The sequence below is a fragment of the Acipenser ruthenus genome, chromosome 23, assembly GCF_902713425.1.
Source record: "Acipenser ruthenus chromosome 23, fAciRut3.2 maternal haplotype, whole genome shotgun sequence".
Lineage (NCBI taxonomy): Eukaryota > Metazoa > Chordata > Actinopteri > Acipenseriformes > Acipenseridae > Acipenser > Acipenser ruthenus.
The window spans coordinates 5,493,600-5,508,491 of NC_081211.1; positions in this window are offsets into that span (position 1 = coordinate 5,493,600).

Consider the following 14,892-nt stretch of genomic DNA (forward strand, 5'->3'; position numbering starts at 1 on the left):
GAAACACAAAGTGCATGGGGAGAGAGGAAAACAAACCGTTCCCCAGGACCGAGGCTGGCTCGCAGGCCTGCTGTCCCTGTGTTTAGCCGCATGCATTCAAGCTATTGTAAATCACTCTTCAGTGAATTTACAGGCCCATCACACAATATGATTTACAATATATTTAGCTTCCCCTATTATGTCCTTGTACAGTATATACTATATTTGTTTGAATTTACACTGAAATATTACAACTGGTGGAAAGTTACTGCACTGAGACATCTTCAGTATGCTAAAACACAGCTGAGGTGAGGGGTTTGCAGAGGTATGCTGAATCGAAAGAGTTTTTATTAGCTTTGTCTGTAAGAAAGAACTCAGTATTTGGTCCCTGTTGTGTACTTCCTGTTGCTTTACATCATGTGTCAAATGTGTAGTTTTGAAAGATAAACCTATTATATCAAACATGTATTTCCATTTTAAAACCTAGTTTCTGGTACTGCAATTAGTTGAAGAAAGTTCTCAGTTTGCTTGCCTTGCAGGAAGCCTGTTCCCTGTTCCACTTTCTTGATCCTTTCACGTGAGTCGTGTTTACTGGCTGCAAAGCATGTCAGTCAGTGGGAGAAGCAGCTGGTTGGTTAATGCCAGGAATGAAGGCGTTGAATGGGAGGGGACACTCTCCAGGTGTAATGACCAAAAACACACGAGAAACCTGTACAGTATCTAGTAAAAAAAACTGCAAATGTTTAAAAATGATGTTAAGAGAGAAAGAAAGTATAAAAACAGATTTCTTTTTGGCATCTTGTAAGTACAGTACCATCAAAGCCCTGCTTGGATATGCAGGACACCCTGTTATGATTTTCTATCAAGGCAGAATAAAAAAAGGCGTTCTTTTTAACGTCACTGTCAATGTTAAAGATAGGGACTAATTACGTTTTATTTTTTTGATTCGTTGTTAAACGGAACCAAAGTCCCAGTAATAAATAATGAGACTCAACTCTTCAAGTGCCTAACACAATAGCTCTGGACACTGCATAGTGCCTTCCAGCGTGTGATGGCAATGCATCAGAGAAGATTTACTGAGGTTATTTTGTAGGTCCATGCACTTTGATTGCAATTGAACACACAGTATAATGCCCCACACATTTGCATCAATAGATAGTTCAGGCGGTGGCTTTTAAATGCTTCATTTATATAATCCATCCTGATCCCTTAATTGAATGATGCATCTTTTATCCTTTATCCTGTTAAACTGTATGCAGCCTATTCCCAGTTGTGGCGTATCTACGCTTTTCATGCTGTGAGGTAACACAGGATCAAGTGGCTCGACAGATGATGTTGATCACATGTATTAAGGCATGCATTCATGCCCTCTTACTCACCAGGGGATTGTGAGCAGTTTTAATTCATACATGAATGCATGTCTTATACATGTCATCAACATCATTTGTTACAAAGAATCAAGGAATGAATACGGGTAATTAAATCCACATGAATGAACAGGGCTGAATTCAAAATGGATTACTTCAGAACACAGAGGAAGTGCAGAAGATGTTCAAGTGTTACTCCTGTGGGATTCAATCAGAATTCATTATGAATTTGCAGCCGTTTTTATAAAGTGTTTCAGAAAACCTATTCTCAGGAGTATGAGACAGAAATAACTTGGCAGCATAGCAGTCCAGAAGAAAGTGGTGTTTATACTCACCGTGAACAGCTTGCTGTCACACAGGCGGTACGTCTCAAACAGAAAGGGCCTGTACCAGCTGCCATGTGTCACTGCCTGCTTCCTCTCCCGAACCCAGACATGACTTCTCTGAGCTGGCTGCCCCTCCTGTCACCTGGTAACAGAATACAGCTTGCAACTGCATGCATTGTCCAAACGATTACACGGAAACAGTGCAGTAAATAAATTAGTAATTCAACGTAATTCGTTTTGTTATGCATAAGACATTATAAAAGTAGCAGTCATTTTTTATCTTTTAGACTGAAACCCAAACTTTACCAACTCATTAACAGCTGTCACTAGAGGGTTAATTGTGTTTAAATGAAAACCGTGAATTAATTCCATCAGTTTCCACATGATTTTGAATTTTCGGAATGAACCCAGATACCCAGAAAGCAAAGGGCCTTGAACATGACTTTTGCAAACAAAGCTTCAATATAGTGCATCTTCCTGTGTATTCCAAACACGTGGGACAGTGCTGTCATTCTGGGAGCACTCCGGTGAAGTCCTGTTCCTGCAGGGGGATGGTTGGAAAGCTGCTGTTTGATTCTTAAAGGTTCAGTAGAGCAGCACAGGCGTGTCGTTCAGGACGCACCCTGAGCATCTGCTCTGGACGCAGGTGTCACAGATAAGGTCTGCATTGCATGCATCATATTGACATACCTGCATCAATGAATAAACACAAGTGCAAATACATGCTTTTTAGAAATAACTGCAGCCTGGATCTACAGGTAATAATTCTGTTTACGGATCTATGATAAACGATCATTAATGCAGTAATTCTTGACTTCTACCAGACCATATTGAGTACCTGCTTTAAAAAACCATACCTGAAGCACCTCTCAGAATTCCATTCAACTGCAAAGTCAATTCAAAACGATGACATCACAATCAGCTGCATATCTCAGCCACTTAACGGTATTCTCTTCATCAACCGTTTCCCTCTTTTCAATGAAAGTGACAATGGACTAAATAAAGGTCGGTAATGATTAGAGAACTTAGATATATATATATATATGGATTTAAATATCGTCTCTCATTTACATCTACTCGTCCTGATACTCTCTCATAATACAAACATTAACCCATTATTATCCATAGACTGATATTATTATAAACAACAACACAACTACTAATACTAGTACTACTATTACTGAATATAATAATAGCATACAGTGTTATAAAAATATGTAATTATGGCATTTAGAAGACACCCTATACAGTATGATTGTTTATAACTTAAAGTCATTTTTTGATGTTTTATAAATGGATCTTTAAACTACAGCGCATGATCCTATTTCTGTGATTCAGCAATTTGAAACATGCAGCTTTTTCAAATACAACACTAAAGATTGAGAGTGTAAACTGCTGCTCATGGGTGCTGTACCACTTCCTGTTCTGCAGGTCAGCTTCACTCCCGTAATGGGAGTCTGGGAGTGAGGTCAGATTCGGGATTATTCTCCAGGGCAGTCGAAAGTAAAAGTATACAAAGACAAATACAACTTTCTTTGAAAACGAAGCAGCTATCTGGTGTGGGTTTGGAGCAGCACATTGCATGACATTAGCAAGCCTACCCGAACATCAACATTATTCTAAAGCCTTTCTTGGATTTCCAGGTGCTGGACTGTGGGTTGCTGAGATGCACACAAAAAAAGGCCCTTAGTTCTGACACAGCTGCTGTTTTGCTTAGGTACATCAAACTCGTGCAAAATGGCAACCAAGCACCACTTGTCAGTGAATTACTATTTTTTTAAAGGTAACTTTATCATCAGACTTTTATTAGAGGTTGACGAGCATGGCATCCACTCTTCTTGCAGTATTCAATCAAACATGTCTGTCAATTACAAACATGGCTGTAAATAAAACATGTGTGCAACTGTTTTAGTGTGAGGAACAAACGTTGATGACCATATATCAACAGTATATACAGGACAGTAAAGAATAAGAAATGGGAAAGAATAGTTTAATGAACATATGTGGTATTTAAGACCTTGATATCATAGTGTGACATACAGGTGGACAGATGTAGAATCAGACACCTCCACAATCTAATGCTTTAATAAGCGTTTATATGCAAAAACCAAAGTGTGACATGCAGATGGACGGATGGATGGACAGACAGACACCCCTATATATTCTCAATAATGTAAGTTAAATAATGTTAATACCAAGTTTCATGATAAGTAGATAAGTTCTCCAGATACTTGGTAAAATGTTAGTGACCTGCATCCGTGCATGTCCGTATGCACGTCCGTGTGTCACAGGGTTGGTTCTGAATCAACCAAGCAGAACAATTGGCAGCCTCATGGATTAAAGGCAATGGGTGCTCAGGTCAGGATTGGGCTGGTAGCAGTGGAATCTCTAAGGGTCCTACCTCCACCGTGTCTCACTGTAGCCAGTGCCACTGCCCCCCGAGTTCCCCCTGCAGAGATTCTCTTGCTGATAGGTTCGTTCTGATTCTAGAATGGCCCTGCTCTTTGTCATTCTTAAGTGAGGTCAACTGATTCACAAATAACTTCCATCCTATAATAAGGGCCCTAGTGAGTCATGATGAGTCAGTGTTCAAATGCACTTAGTTTACTAAACTAATATAACCCCAGAACAAATGTGGTTAGTGGAAGACGCCTACATTCTCAACCCTCAAAATAATAATCCTTCAACACCAATCATTCATCTTTAAAGGGTATTTGTGCAGTCATAAGCCAATATAATACTAAGGATATGATATTATATAAAGGATATTTCTTTTTAATGTAACTGCGTGTCCCTCATGACTTGAGAAGAATGATGTGATCTCTTGTCAATTTATGTAACATGAAAAGCTTAGACTGACTACAAAATATGAGCAAGGAAGAATTTATTTCATATTAAGATCCACTGTGCCAGTATCAGATAGCAGAGGAGCCGGCAATACACAGCGCTGACATAGCGGCATGGAACTTCAAAAATGTGGCATGGATTTTAAAAGTGAGTGAAAATGGCAGATCAGCCAGCTGTGGTGGAAACATTCATTAGTTCAACAATAAAATAACAAATTAGTCAAGTAGACCAGTGGTTCTCAACCCTTGGTCAACAGAGATTTCCAGGGACATTACAAAATTCTGGAAACATTTCTCACTGGTGTGATGTAAGACAAACTTACCAACAATATACATTAAACATTTAGAGTTTTTCTTTTTTTTTGTGCGATTTGCCCTATTAATATCCCCTTTTGGTATCTGGCTTTCTTGCATAGCTTTTATCCTGGGAATGTTATATGATAAATGCAACATAGAAGAACGCTGTCCTGTGATACATAGCGGTTTGAATGATTGAGAATGGGATTAGCTGACAAGTAATGAAAGCAGTCTTCTGGCAAGGACATGACACAGTTGTGCCAATGCTATAAACGCAATGGTGCTAAACTGGGGTTAGTGTAAGAGTTCATGGTGTTTCTATCAGGGTTCATGTTAGCGTGGGGCTGTACGGTTCATAGAACCCACAGTACATTGAACCCCCAGTACATTTGAACAAATATGACCCTACATTAACACGTTCTGTCCTGTATCCTGTGTTGCCTACATTGCATCAATGATTTTTTTATTCCTCCATCTCATGGGTCATAAATCCCTGTAGGGAACACATTTCTCAACTTTTACTCAAGAGAATTCGCCTGGACATTTAGAATTTCTCTTAAGCATCCAAGTGTATCCAGATCATGCTCCCTCCTGCCACATTGCTTGTTGTTTTCTGTTCCCACAATACACCATTAATTTCTGTCATAGCACCAACGCTTCAGGAGGAAGCATGAATGTGATACACCATGGTGTTTATAAGAGAAATTCTCCTGGAAAATGCTACTGTGTAAAAGTAGATTATTGTTTTTTTTAGGGGTTGATTCATGAGGTCTATTCAATTGATCGAAACAGCAGGGCGATCTCAATACAGCCACTGTCAAATTTAAATGTGTGTAACATCATGAAAATCCAACATATATCAGTGCATCCATGTCTCTTTAAAGCATTTCTCTCTGTAAGAATATGTAAAATGCCAGAGAGGGTCCTAGTATTGAGAACTGCTTTGAATTTTGAATAGACCCCCAAAATATACTGATGCGATACAAACAGCGTGTGATAAAGCAAAGGTAAAGCATTGCTGGTCTATAACAGTTTCACAAAAGTTTCTTTTTACTTTTTTGCTATTGAAATAGCATATTCAAAGCATGTCCTCCTAGGTCTGGTTTGAGTGAATGGCTTCATGAAAGAATTCAGATCATAAAGTAGCTTTATATATGTTTAACCCTAAAGTAAGCAGCTGAATTATGAGAATTACACTTTCCTCAGTTCAAGCTGTGCATCAGCTTAACACTGTGGGGTCATTTTTAACAATGTGATTTGACAAGTAATGCTGTCCTTGAATTTCAATGAATGCAAGGTAGATAAATGTTTTTTTTTTGCATTGAACACTAAAACTCTCAACACTGTATATATGGATGGATGTCAGGCACATACAGCTAGTTCTCTAAGCTTTTGTGTCCTGACTGCATTATTATAGTCTTGATTAAGACTAGACTCATAAGCCCAGTATTCACGTTTTGTGCAGTAATCCCTCAAATTCATTGACGTCATTTTTTTTTCCTGATTACTGTGCTCATTTCTTATATACAGCTGGACGTAGCGTACAGCATTTAAAATCTATTAATCTCTTTCAATCTAGATTGAACACAGATACGCACAAAGAAAATAAAAAAATGGTTTTAATTTACTATCCCAGGTCCCCAGGTAAAATAGCCTCCCCATAGTTGCATAAGCATATTTGATAACCACACACAAAGAGCGACGGGGAATGTGGGTTAACACAATACTCCCATTGAAAATTACAAAGACCTTCTGTACCTCAGACTGAGTCACCTGACGCATTTCCAGGAGAGCTGTTTACTGATCCTATCTGGTCAGCCCTTCATTTGGTCTAAAAGCATTGCCCCTCCAGAAAAAAACTAATTGTTCTCAAGTAGCAGGGCTTCTGTGAATGAAAGGGAAATTAAAACAGATTTTTACACAATTATTGTACAGTGGTTCTGATACGCTAACACTCTGGCACTGCAATAGATGGTAGTATCAATGAAATCTATGAAAATCAACAAGGGACTAAAGAGAATGCTGTCGTGCACATATAAGGGAAGCAATGGTTTTCACAGCCTTGCCCTGCTCTGGCAAATCTGCAACAAGATCAGGCTGACTGGCAACAAGTTTTACTTGGGATGAAAGTACAAACCGCGAGCTGCATTTATCTTTTATAAGTGCTGCTATAAACAACACTAAGAAGAAATTTGACACACTAACGTGAGAAAAAGCTCCAGACACAAACACACTCACACAGGCATTTGGCAGTTTTTCATACAAAGGGTTGCATGCCTAGGCGTTATTATTATTCTAGAATGTTAACTACAATCTAGAATAAAATAAGTACATAGATAATAATAAATGCAGGATGCTAAGGGTAGAACGACTGTTAATATCACAGAGTCGAAAGGTACAACTAGTTTGGATTTTTTATTAATGATCTGAAATGTCATTCATGTGTTAATGAGTTGCTCCCACAACTGGACTTTCTTTCGTCCATTTGAAACAGTTTCACAGTTTCTTTCCTTTTCAATTTAGCTGAATACAATCTGAATACTGTCATTGCTAGTTCGCTTCTAGTATGAACTTTAAACACACACAAACATAACTAGGGAGGGACCTGTTTTTGCGTTAAACATGAATGATTGTGATGCAATCACGAAACTGAATGAATGTGGACTGTCAGCACATTAGCTTTAGCTCAGCGTAAACAGAAACTTCACTCTCACAGATGTACTGTACTCCACCTAAACACTGCGATCTCAGATTTAACCTTGACTTTCCAGTAAGATGATTTACATGCATTGCACATTTTAGAAATAATCCATTCAACGTTAATATGCATGCACTAAATGACACATACCTGATTCAAGGTTGACTTGGCTCTTGTCCATCTAGAACAGACAAACAGTTGCTATACTACTATAGTAAAACCATACTTGAACTGTTTTCAACGCATGGGTACCCATAAGCCATTGCAGCGCCATTCCAACCGCTGTGTCTCCTGCGAGTCGCGTGATTATAACAGGAAAGTAATTCAATATTAAGAAAAATATAGGTGATATAGGGCTTGCTTCACAGACCCCTATTAGTACTCATCATGGCCCACCTGACCCAGTGATACATTAGGTAGGGCCAAGATTAGTGCTCATCAGGGTCTGTAAAACCAACCAAAGAAGTTTCCCTTTACAAAGTTGGATGCTCCAGTATTCCAAGACATAACGTTGCACAGCGGGAGCACAATCGTTCTATTTGCTTGGCACAGTTTGTGAATATGGGTCGTCTTTATTGCAGTTCCCAAACCCTTTGGTCCACTGTTTGAGTAGTTTTCCAACAAACTTTGATCTTACAGCACAGATGAACCATTGTCATACTTAGTCTTTGTACAATGCTTCGCCAGTCTCCCTTTCTGCCCATGGTTACCCATGGCTAACCACAGAGATTGGAGCTGGACCAGTGACAGAAACACTGAAATCCTCTAATTGTGCTTCTAGTCATTATAGCATGTCCACAAACTAAGGACACTGATCAAAGAACATAATAACTTGTGAATTAAACCATTGATGACATACAGGAGAGAAGTCTCTGAAACTTTAGCCACTTTAGAGTCTATTAAATGATGAAAAAAAACTTGATTTTATCCATCTGACAAGCTTCTCAATGCTTGAAGTTTAAATTAGTTATTTTTTTATATTTTTAAAGCAGGTAAAATTGATCTTAGTGTGATTCCCCTCTATATTTCATCCTGCATGTGGTCATAATGTGTTTGTAAATGAAGCAATAGCAAATACGTGTTCGTTTGTGCATTAAACATTCCTAATTCAACAGCTATTCATTCAAAATGCCACAGGATGCACCCTCGAATCTAGGCTATGTCACTGCTGTGACCGGGGGTTTCTAGGGGCCGGTGCACAATTGTCAGAGAGCCGCCCGGGTAGGGAGGGCTTCGGTCGGCAGGGGAATCCATGGTTTCAGAGAGGAAATCAAGCAATTAACTATTGTGGAATTGATGACTGACAAACGAATCCATGGTTTTCTTAAATCCAGCTTAACTGGCTCTTCCACCAATAAGTCTCTTGAACAAGCAAGAACGGCTGAGAATCAGCAAACTACCAGCTGTGACCAGGATAAAACTGTGTAGGACTTTTCACCAGGATACAGGCAATCCAAGTAAAGCATAGTAACACAATATCAAGGCATGGTACACATGAAATATGAGAATGATATACCTGAGTAATAAAGACATGTCCATGGAAACAGAAAAGATCAACTACGTTGGTGTGTTTAATATATAGAGGACCCATCCAGACTGTCCTGAAGTAATTTCCTATAAGATATTATTTTGCAAGAGTACATTGGGAGAGGTCTACAGCTATGGCCAACAGTTTTGCATCACCTAGAATTGTAGGATTGAGACATAATTAAAAAAAATAAATAAAACTATATGAACATAATTAAGATCTTTTATTTAACTTCATGTAATCAAAGAAACTACAAAATTATATTTCAAGTCTACCAGAAGCCACAATTATAGTACATGTACAGTATGGGTTAGGGTTAGAAATGCCATATTTAAAACAAAATCAGTTATTCATTAAGTATATGGAAAACTACAAAGCAGTTTTGTAATTCAGTATGTTAACGTAACATTATTAAGCAGGTTTCATTCGACTTTATGAAGCAAAATTAGTTCATTCTATGGGGTGATGCAAAACCTTTGGCCATAGCTGTGTGACAGGATGGCTCGCAGTGGTGACGTCACGGACCAGGAAATACAGAAACCAAAACAATGGATGGGCGGGTGAAGCTGAATGCAACGGCACTCAGCGTATTTATTAATAAACAAAACAAATGATTTTAACAAAACACAAAACAAAAGGGCACGAGGGCCAAACGAATAAACAGACAAACAAGTAAGTGTCGTGCTGGCTAATCCAGCACGTTTTAGCAATTGTTTTTATGTCTCTTCTCTATCTCCCCGTACTTCCTCTCTGCACCCAACAACCAACCCCGCAGCACGGACAGCTGCCGGTTCTTATACTCTGGCCGAGGGGTTAATTGGCTGTTAATTATACCCCTCGGCCACAGTCTGCACGCGTTTGGTAAGGATGCATGACTGTCAGCTAGTTAAATAATCAGTAGCTGATCAGCCATGCATCCTCACAGGGTTTTTAAATTATAAATATAAAAACAATAATAAAAGCCACGGCGCTTTTATCCGCGCCGCAAACAAAAATACAAATAATAATACATAGGGGCGGGACACTCCGCCACAGCCACACGTAACACAACCTCAGCAACGGTGGTGAGCGGGAATCTCATACATGAGAGAGTAAATGCTGGAGATCTGCCCCACCTCTTGTCTTGATCCACAGATCTACAGGGAGCCTGAATTACACACGGAGTGCCAGCTGGACTTGTTCATTGAGCAGGCGGGACGTCAGCAGTGACGACGATTTCACTCCATTACCCCAATCGATCAATGTGATAGAGCCTCCTCCAGGATCATTAGCTTAACTAGCTGCAGTCTGTCAGAGTAGCTGTGTGGAACTGAAAGAGCTTTACCACAGAGCAGACCTGCTACACGCTTCATTGGAACAACACTGGAGCAGCTTGGACTACATCCGCAGAGCTGTAGTTTTCAGTTCTCAGATATTCCTGAAATCCCATCAGACGCACAGAGGTCTATTGTAATGATCTAAACAGTGGTGGATCTTGGTACCGCCACCCAAAAAATGTATAAACCACATTTTTTGTGAATTTATATTTGTACTGTATTAAATAAACGTGTCAATGAATCATCTCTGCTCTGCTAAAGATCATCAAAATAGCCCCAAATCGGGGAAGGGTCTAAAGGAAAAGCATGCTTTGACAAGAGCGTGTCAGATACTGAACAATCTGATTGTTTTATTGCAGATTGTTACTGTACAGTACCAATGTTGTTGGAGAGCAGCGGCCGCTGGATAAATCCTTTTCACAGGGAACACTCGTGGGCTGCCTGTGTGCGTCATCCACTCCCCAGCAATCCTCTCAGCATCTCTGTTAAGTGACTTGTGAATGAGAACATCGTCTGCTGATAAATCAGAGAGTATCAGAGGGCTTAAGAGAGTGTCTGGGGAGCCGGGACACACTGAGAGAGAGGGGAGAAAGGACAGAGGACACAGAGCTTGGTCGTTAGGGAGAGAGGAGGAGGGGGAGGGCAGTGGGAAGGGAGGGAGGACAGTGGGGGGTGCAGTGGGAAGGGAGGGCATGTACTGGGCAAATAGAAACGGGTTCAGAGGGAGGGAGGGGAGGACAGTAGGGTCACAGACTTGAGAGCAGATGATTTAGCCCAGAACAGAAACAAAGGTCACTTTTGAAGGAGGGGAAGAGAGCTTTAATAATGAAAGAAAACCAAATGACATGGAGAAAAAGAAAAATATAGTTATGACTGAAAACAATCAGATTTTTCGATATTTGATGTATACTGTAGTAGGAGTTATATATAAGTGGTCCACTTTATATAGCTACTGAGTTAATTGCGTAACAGACAGAAGGGCTCTGGTTGCTGGTGGAAGGCAGGAAGGTGTTGGGTTGGGGGCTGGCAGACAGTCTGGCAGGTTGATAAAATAATATTTAATACAATGTAGTATCTGTATATGTTTAACTGAATCAATCAAGAGTTCACCCTTAATATAAGTATAATTCAGCACCCCAAACCAGGACTGACTACCGTCTGAATTTGAGAAATTATTTCAAAAGAATGCATTGCCATATTATAGAGATAGAATGAATCAAAATGATATTTCAATTAAATGAACTAGCACATTTTAAAAACCATCCAGTCAGTGTATAATATTTACAGTGCCTTGCAGTGTTATGTTGAGATACACATGTCCTAGCATTTTCCAGAAACAAACTCATCCATATTTCATGTCCACCAGAGCTATTATTTCCAGCTTGTCGATAGGCCTCACGTTTCATTTAAATGTAATTGACGAATCGCATTTAGTTTTCTGAAGTGTATTTTGATGCAGGAATCTGAGGTTGACAGCTCATTAATTCCCTCCCTGTGTTGCTTCCTTGGATGTCACAGAATTAGAGAATTAGTATAGATTTAAAAAAAAAAACACGATTGCAGTACCAAAAAAATATCCTTCCATTTCTAATACAGTCCCCTGTGTACGATTGTATCATGAGTTCCCTTGCATGCAGTATTAAGAAATCCGGTTTCATCCAATCGAGACAAACTGTGTGCAGTTGTAATGGAACCAGGTTATGACTGGGACCTGATGTCGTTTTTCTGGTGCTCACTCATATGACTTTAAAAAATGGCATCTCTCATCGGTAAGCTTCTAAGTAGTTTATATTATTATTATTATTATTATTATTATTATTATTATTATTATTATTATTATTATTATTATTATTATTATTATTATTATTTATTTCTTAGAAGATACCCTTATCCAGGGCAACATACAATTGTTACAAGATATCACATTATTTCTACATACAATTACATTATTTTTTGATTACTATTCTAAATTGAACTGTACATGTAAAGAAAAAAAGAAAACAACTACTGAATTGTTGCGCTATAGATATTACAGATTCAATTCAGGTAATTCTAAGATTGCACGATCCTATATAATAGGCTTTGCAATCAAGACGCCCTACATAAAATCCTTCCTGTATTTGTAAAACACAAACTCTTGAATAAAGAGCTCTTACTAGTCATGTGGGCGTGAAATGCTCACTCATGCATTGGAAAGTCTGCGTCCAGCAAGGTCACATGGCCTAGTGAAGTACTGGGAATGTAGAGACTCAGTATGTTCACATTTGAGTGCAAGTCAAGAATGCCACAGATGTGTGATTGTGTGCATTCAACCACATGACATTATGGGGATATTGCACAGCCATTTCCTTATCAGATGATTGCCAATGGCAATACGGTGATAATACAACGGTTCTCTACTAAAAGGCAATGCTAGCGCAATTCCAGTGGTAGAATGGTAAATGCTGTATATTTTGACATACCAATGGTATGGGGGTGGTTCTCCATTCCAGTACTATGGTGCCACGTGAGTACCAGTGTGCCATCAGGACCATTGCATCGCCATTGCTGGTAGCGATCATGGTAGTCTTCTGCTAATACTTTGGCTGGGGGCTTGTTCTGGGTAATAGGTTTTATATTGTTATAATTATTGAATTGTGGTTTGTGGTTTGTCACACTTGAGAATTATTGTATTTCTTGTTCTTATTGTATGACTTATATTGTAACACTTGAATGTATTTGTATTTGCTTGCGATTGTAAGTCGCCCTGGATAAGGGCGTCTGCTAAGAAATAAATAATAATAATAATAATAATAATAATTGTGTAAGTGAAAAATCCCATTCAAATCCAATGATAACCAAAAAAGGGATCACAATATTATTTAGCTTTGACCTTGTCATTTATTTAAGCAGCACCCCTTGCTCACGAGACACGGAGGAAAGTGATATTTCAGCTCACAAGCTGGGCACTGTTGAGGCAGCAGGTGTGCTGGATGAAGCATGTCTCTACAGAAGAGACACATACATGCTAGGGAAGTATGCAAAAACTGAGCTGTGCTGAATAAATCCTTGTGCTGGAATATAAAAACGTGCTTACAGAGGGAAAACCGTGTCCTCTGATTAATATAGCCTGAGTCGTCCCAATTCGATCAGATGTGTTTTTATATTGTCCTGAGTCAAACCTATACCCGTTTATCATAATGTTTCAGAGTATTATAGACTTGAGAAGAGTTTCTGCATACAATGCGTGGATTGCATGTTAGATAGGAGGGGTACAGATTACCCAGGCTATAGTATTATATAGAGTTAGGATTCTTTGTTTTCTTTCTTGATTGTTGAGGAGCTCACAATATACTGTAATAAATCACTCACCTTGTGGGGTGACATATTTGCTTTTAGCTTTTGAGCTTTTAGGATGGAGCACAAGGAGGTTAGGTGACTTGCTCAGGGTCACACAGTGAGTCAGTCAGTGGCAGAGGTGGGATTTGATTTGACCTTCTGGTTACAAGGCTTGGACTTTAACCACTGGACCACACTGCCTCCTATAAGACAGGGCAGGCTTAGTCAAAATGATACAGATGGATCTGTATGTGGCGCACCAAGTACAGCAGTACATACCTCTTCAGGGTATAATAAGTAAAATATTAAACATCAACCATTTCTTACAACAAACCTGCATCTGATTACAGTACAGCTGCTAGCCAGAGTCCCTGGTTTTAGTATTAGGGTGAGGCCTTGGGCATGAATGCCTGACTAAATAAAGCAGGGCCGCATAGACAGCACTCTGATTCTCATCACACTTCTCTTTAAATGCATACAAAGTAACCCTTAAAAAATGAATTGGATCGTGCCATGTAAAATCAACTCAGGGTCAAAATGTCACCTCTTTTTTTTCTGCCCCTTTGATCGTTTGTTCCTGTTTGTTCCTTATAAACAGCTGGATCCAGGGAACATTCCTTATACGGAACAAAGCTCTAATTCTGCTTCTTCACGCAGTGTAATTAGGAACAGTGTGATTCGCCCAGCCATTGGATTCCAATGAATGCAAGATTCCAAAACGAGATACTGTAAAAAAAAAAAAAAGAATTGCGTCTAATATCAAAAAGATATTTAACGCTTGGATTTAATATAAGGAGTTTCTCCCTGTTTTAACTGAGCTCATTCAGAGGTTATTTTGAAAGTGAAATATCATTCCAAAACATCCAGAAAGTGATATATAATTCTAAAAACCCAATACCCTCCCAGGCATAACAGAAAGTGCACCCCTGTCTCGGAAAAGTCCCCTTCGGATTTTCTTTAAATCCGTCCATACATTTGTGTATTCATACAGGAAGGCGCTACTGACAAAATAATATCAATATATTTGAGTTGTGCATAACTTAGCAGATTTTCAAGTATACCAAGTTCAAAACCTAGCACAGTTTGGGATCCATCCACATTATAAATACATTCATTCAGTCCATTTTCATCCTTGTTTTGTAGGTGGGGTGAATCAATAGAGATACTGTTTCAATTAGTGGGCAGTTTATATTGGGTTATTTTCAAACTATGGTAAG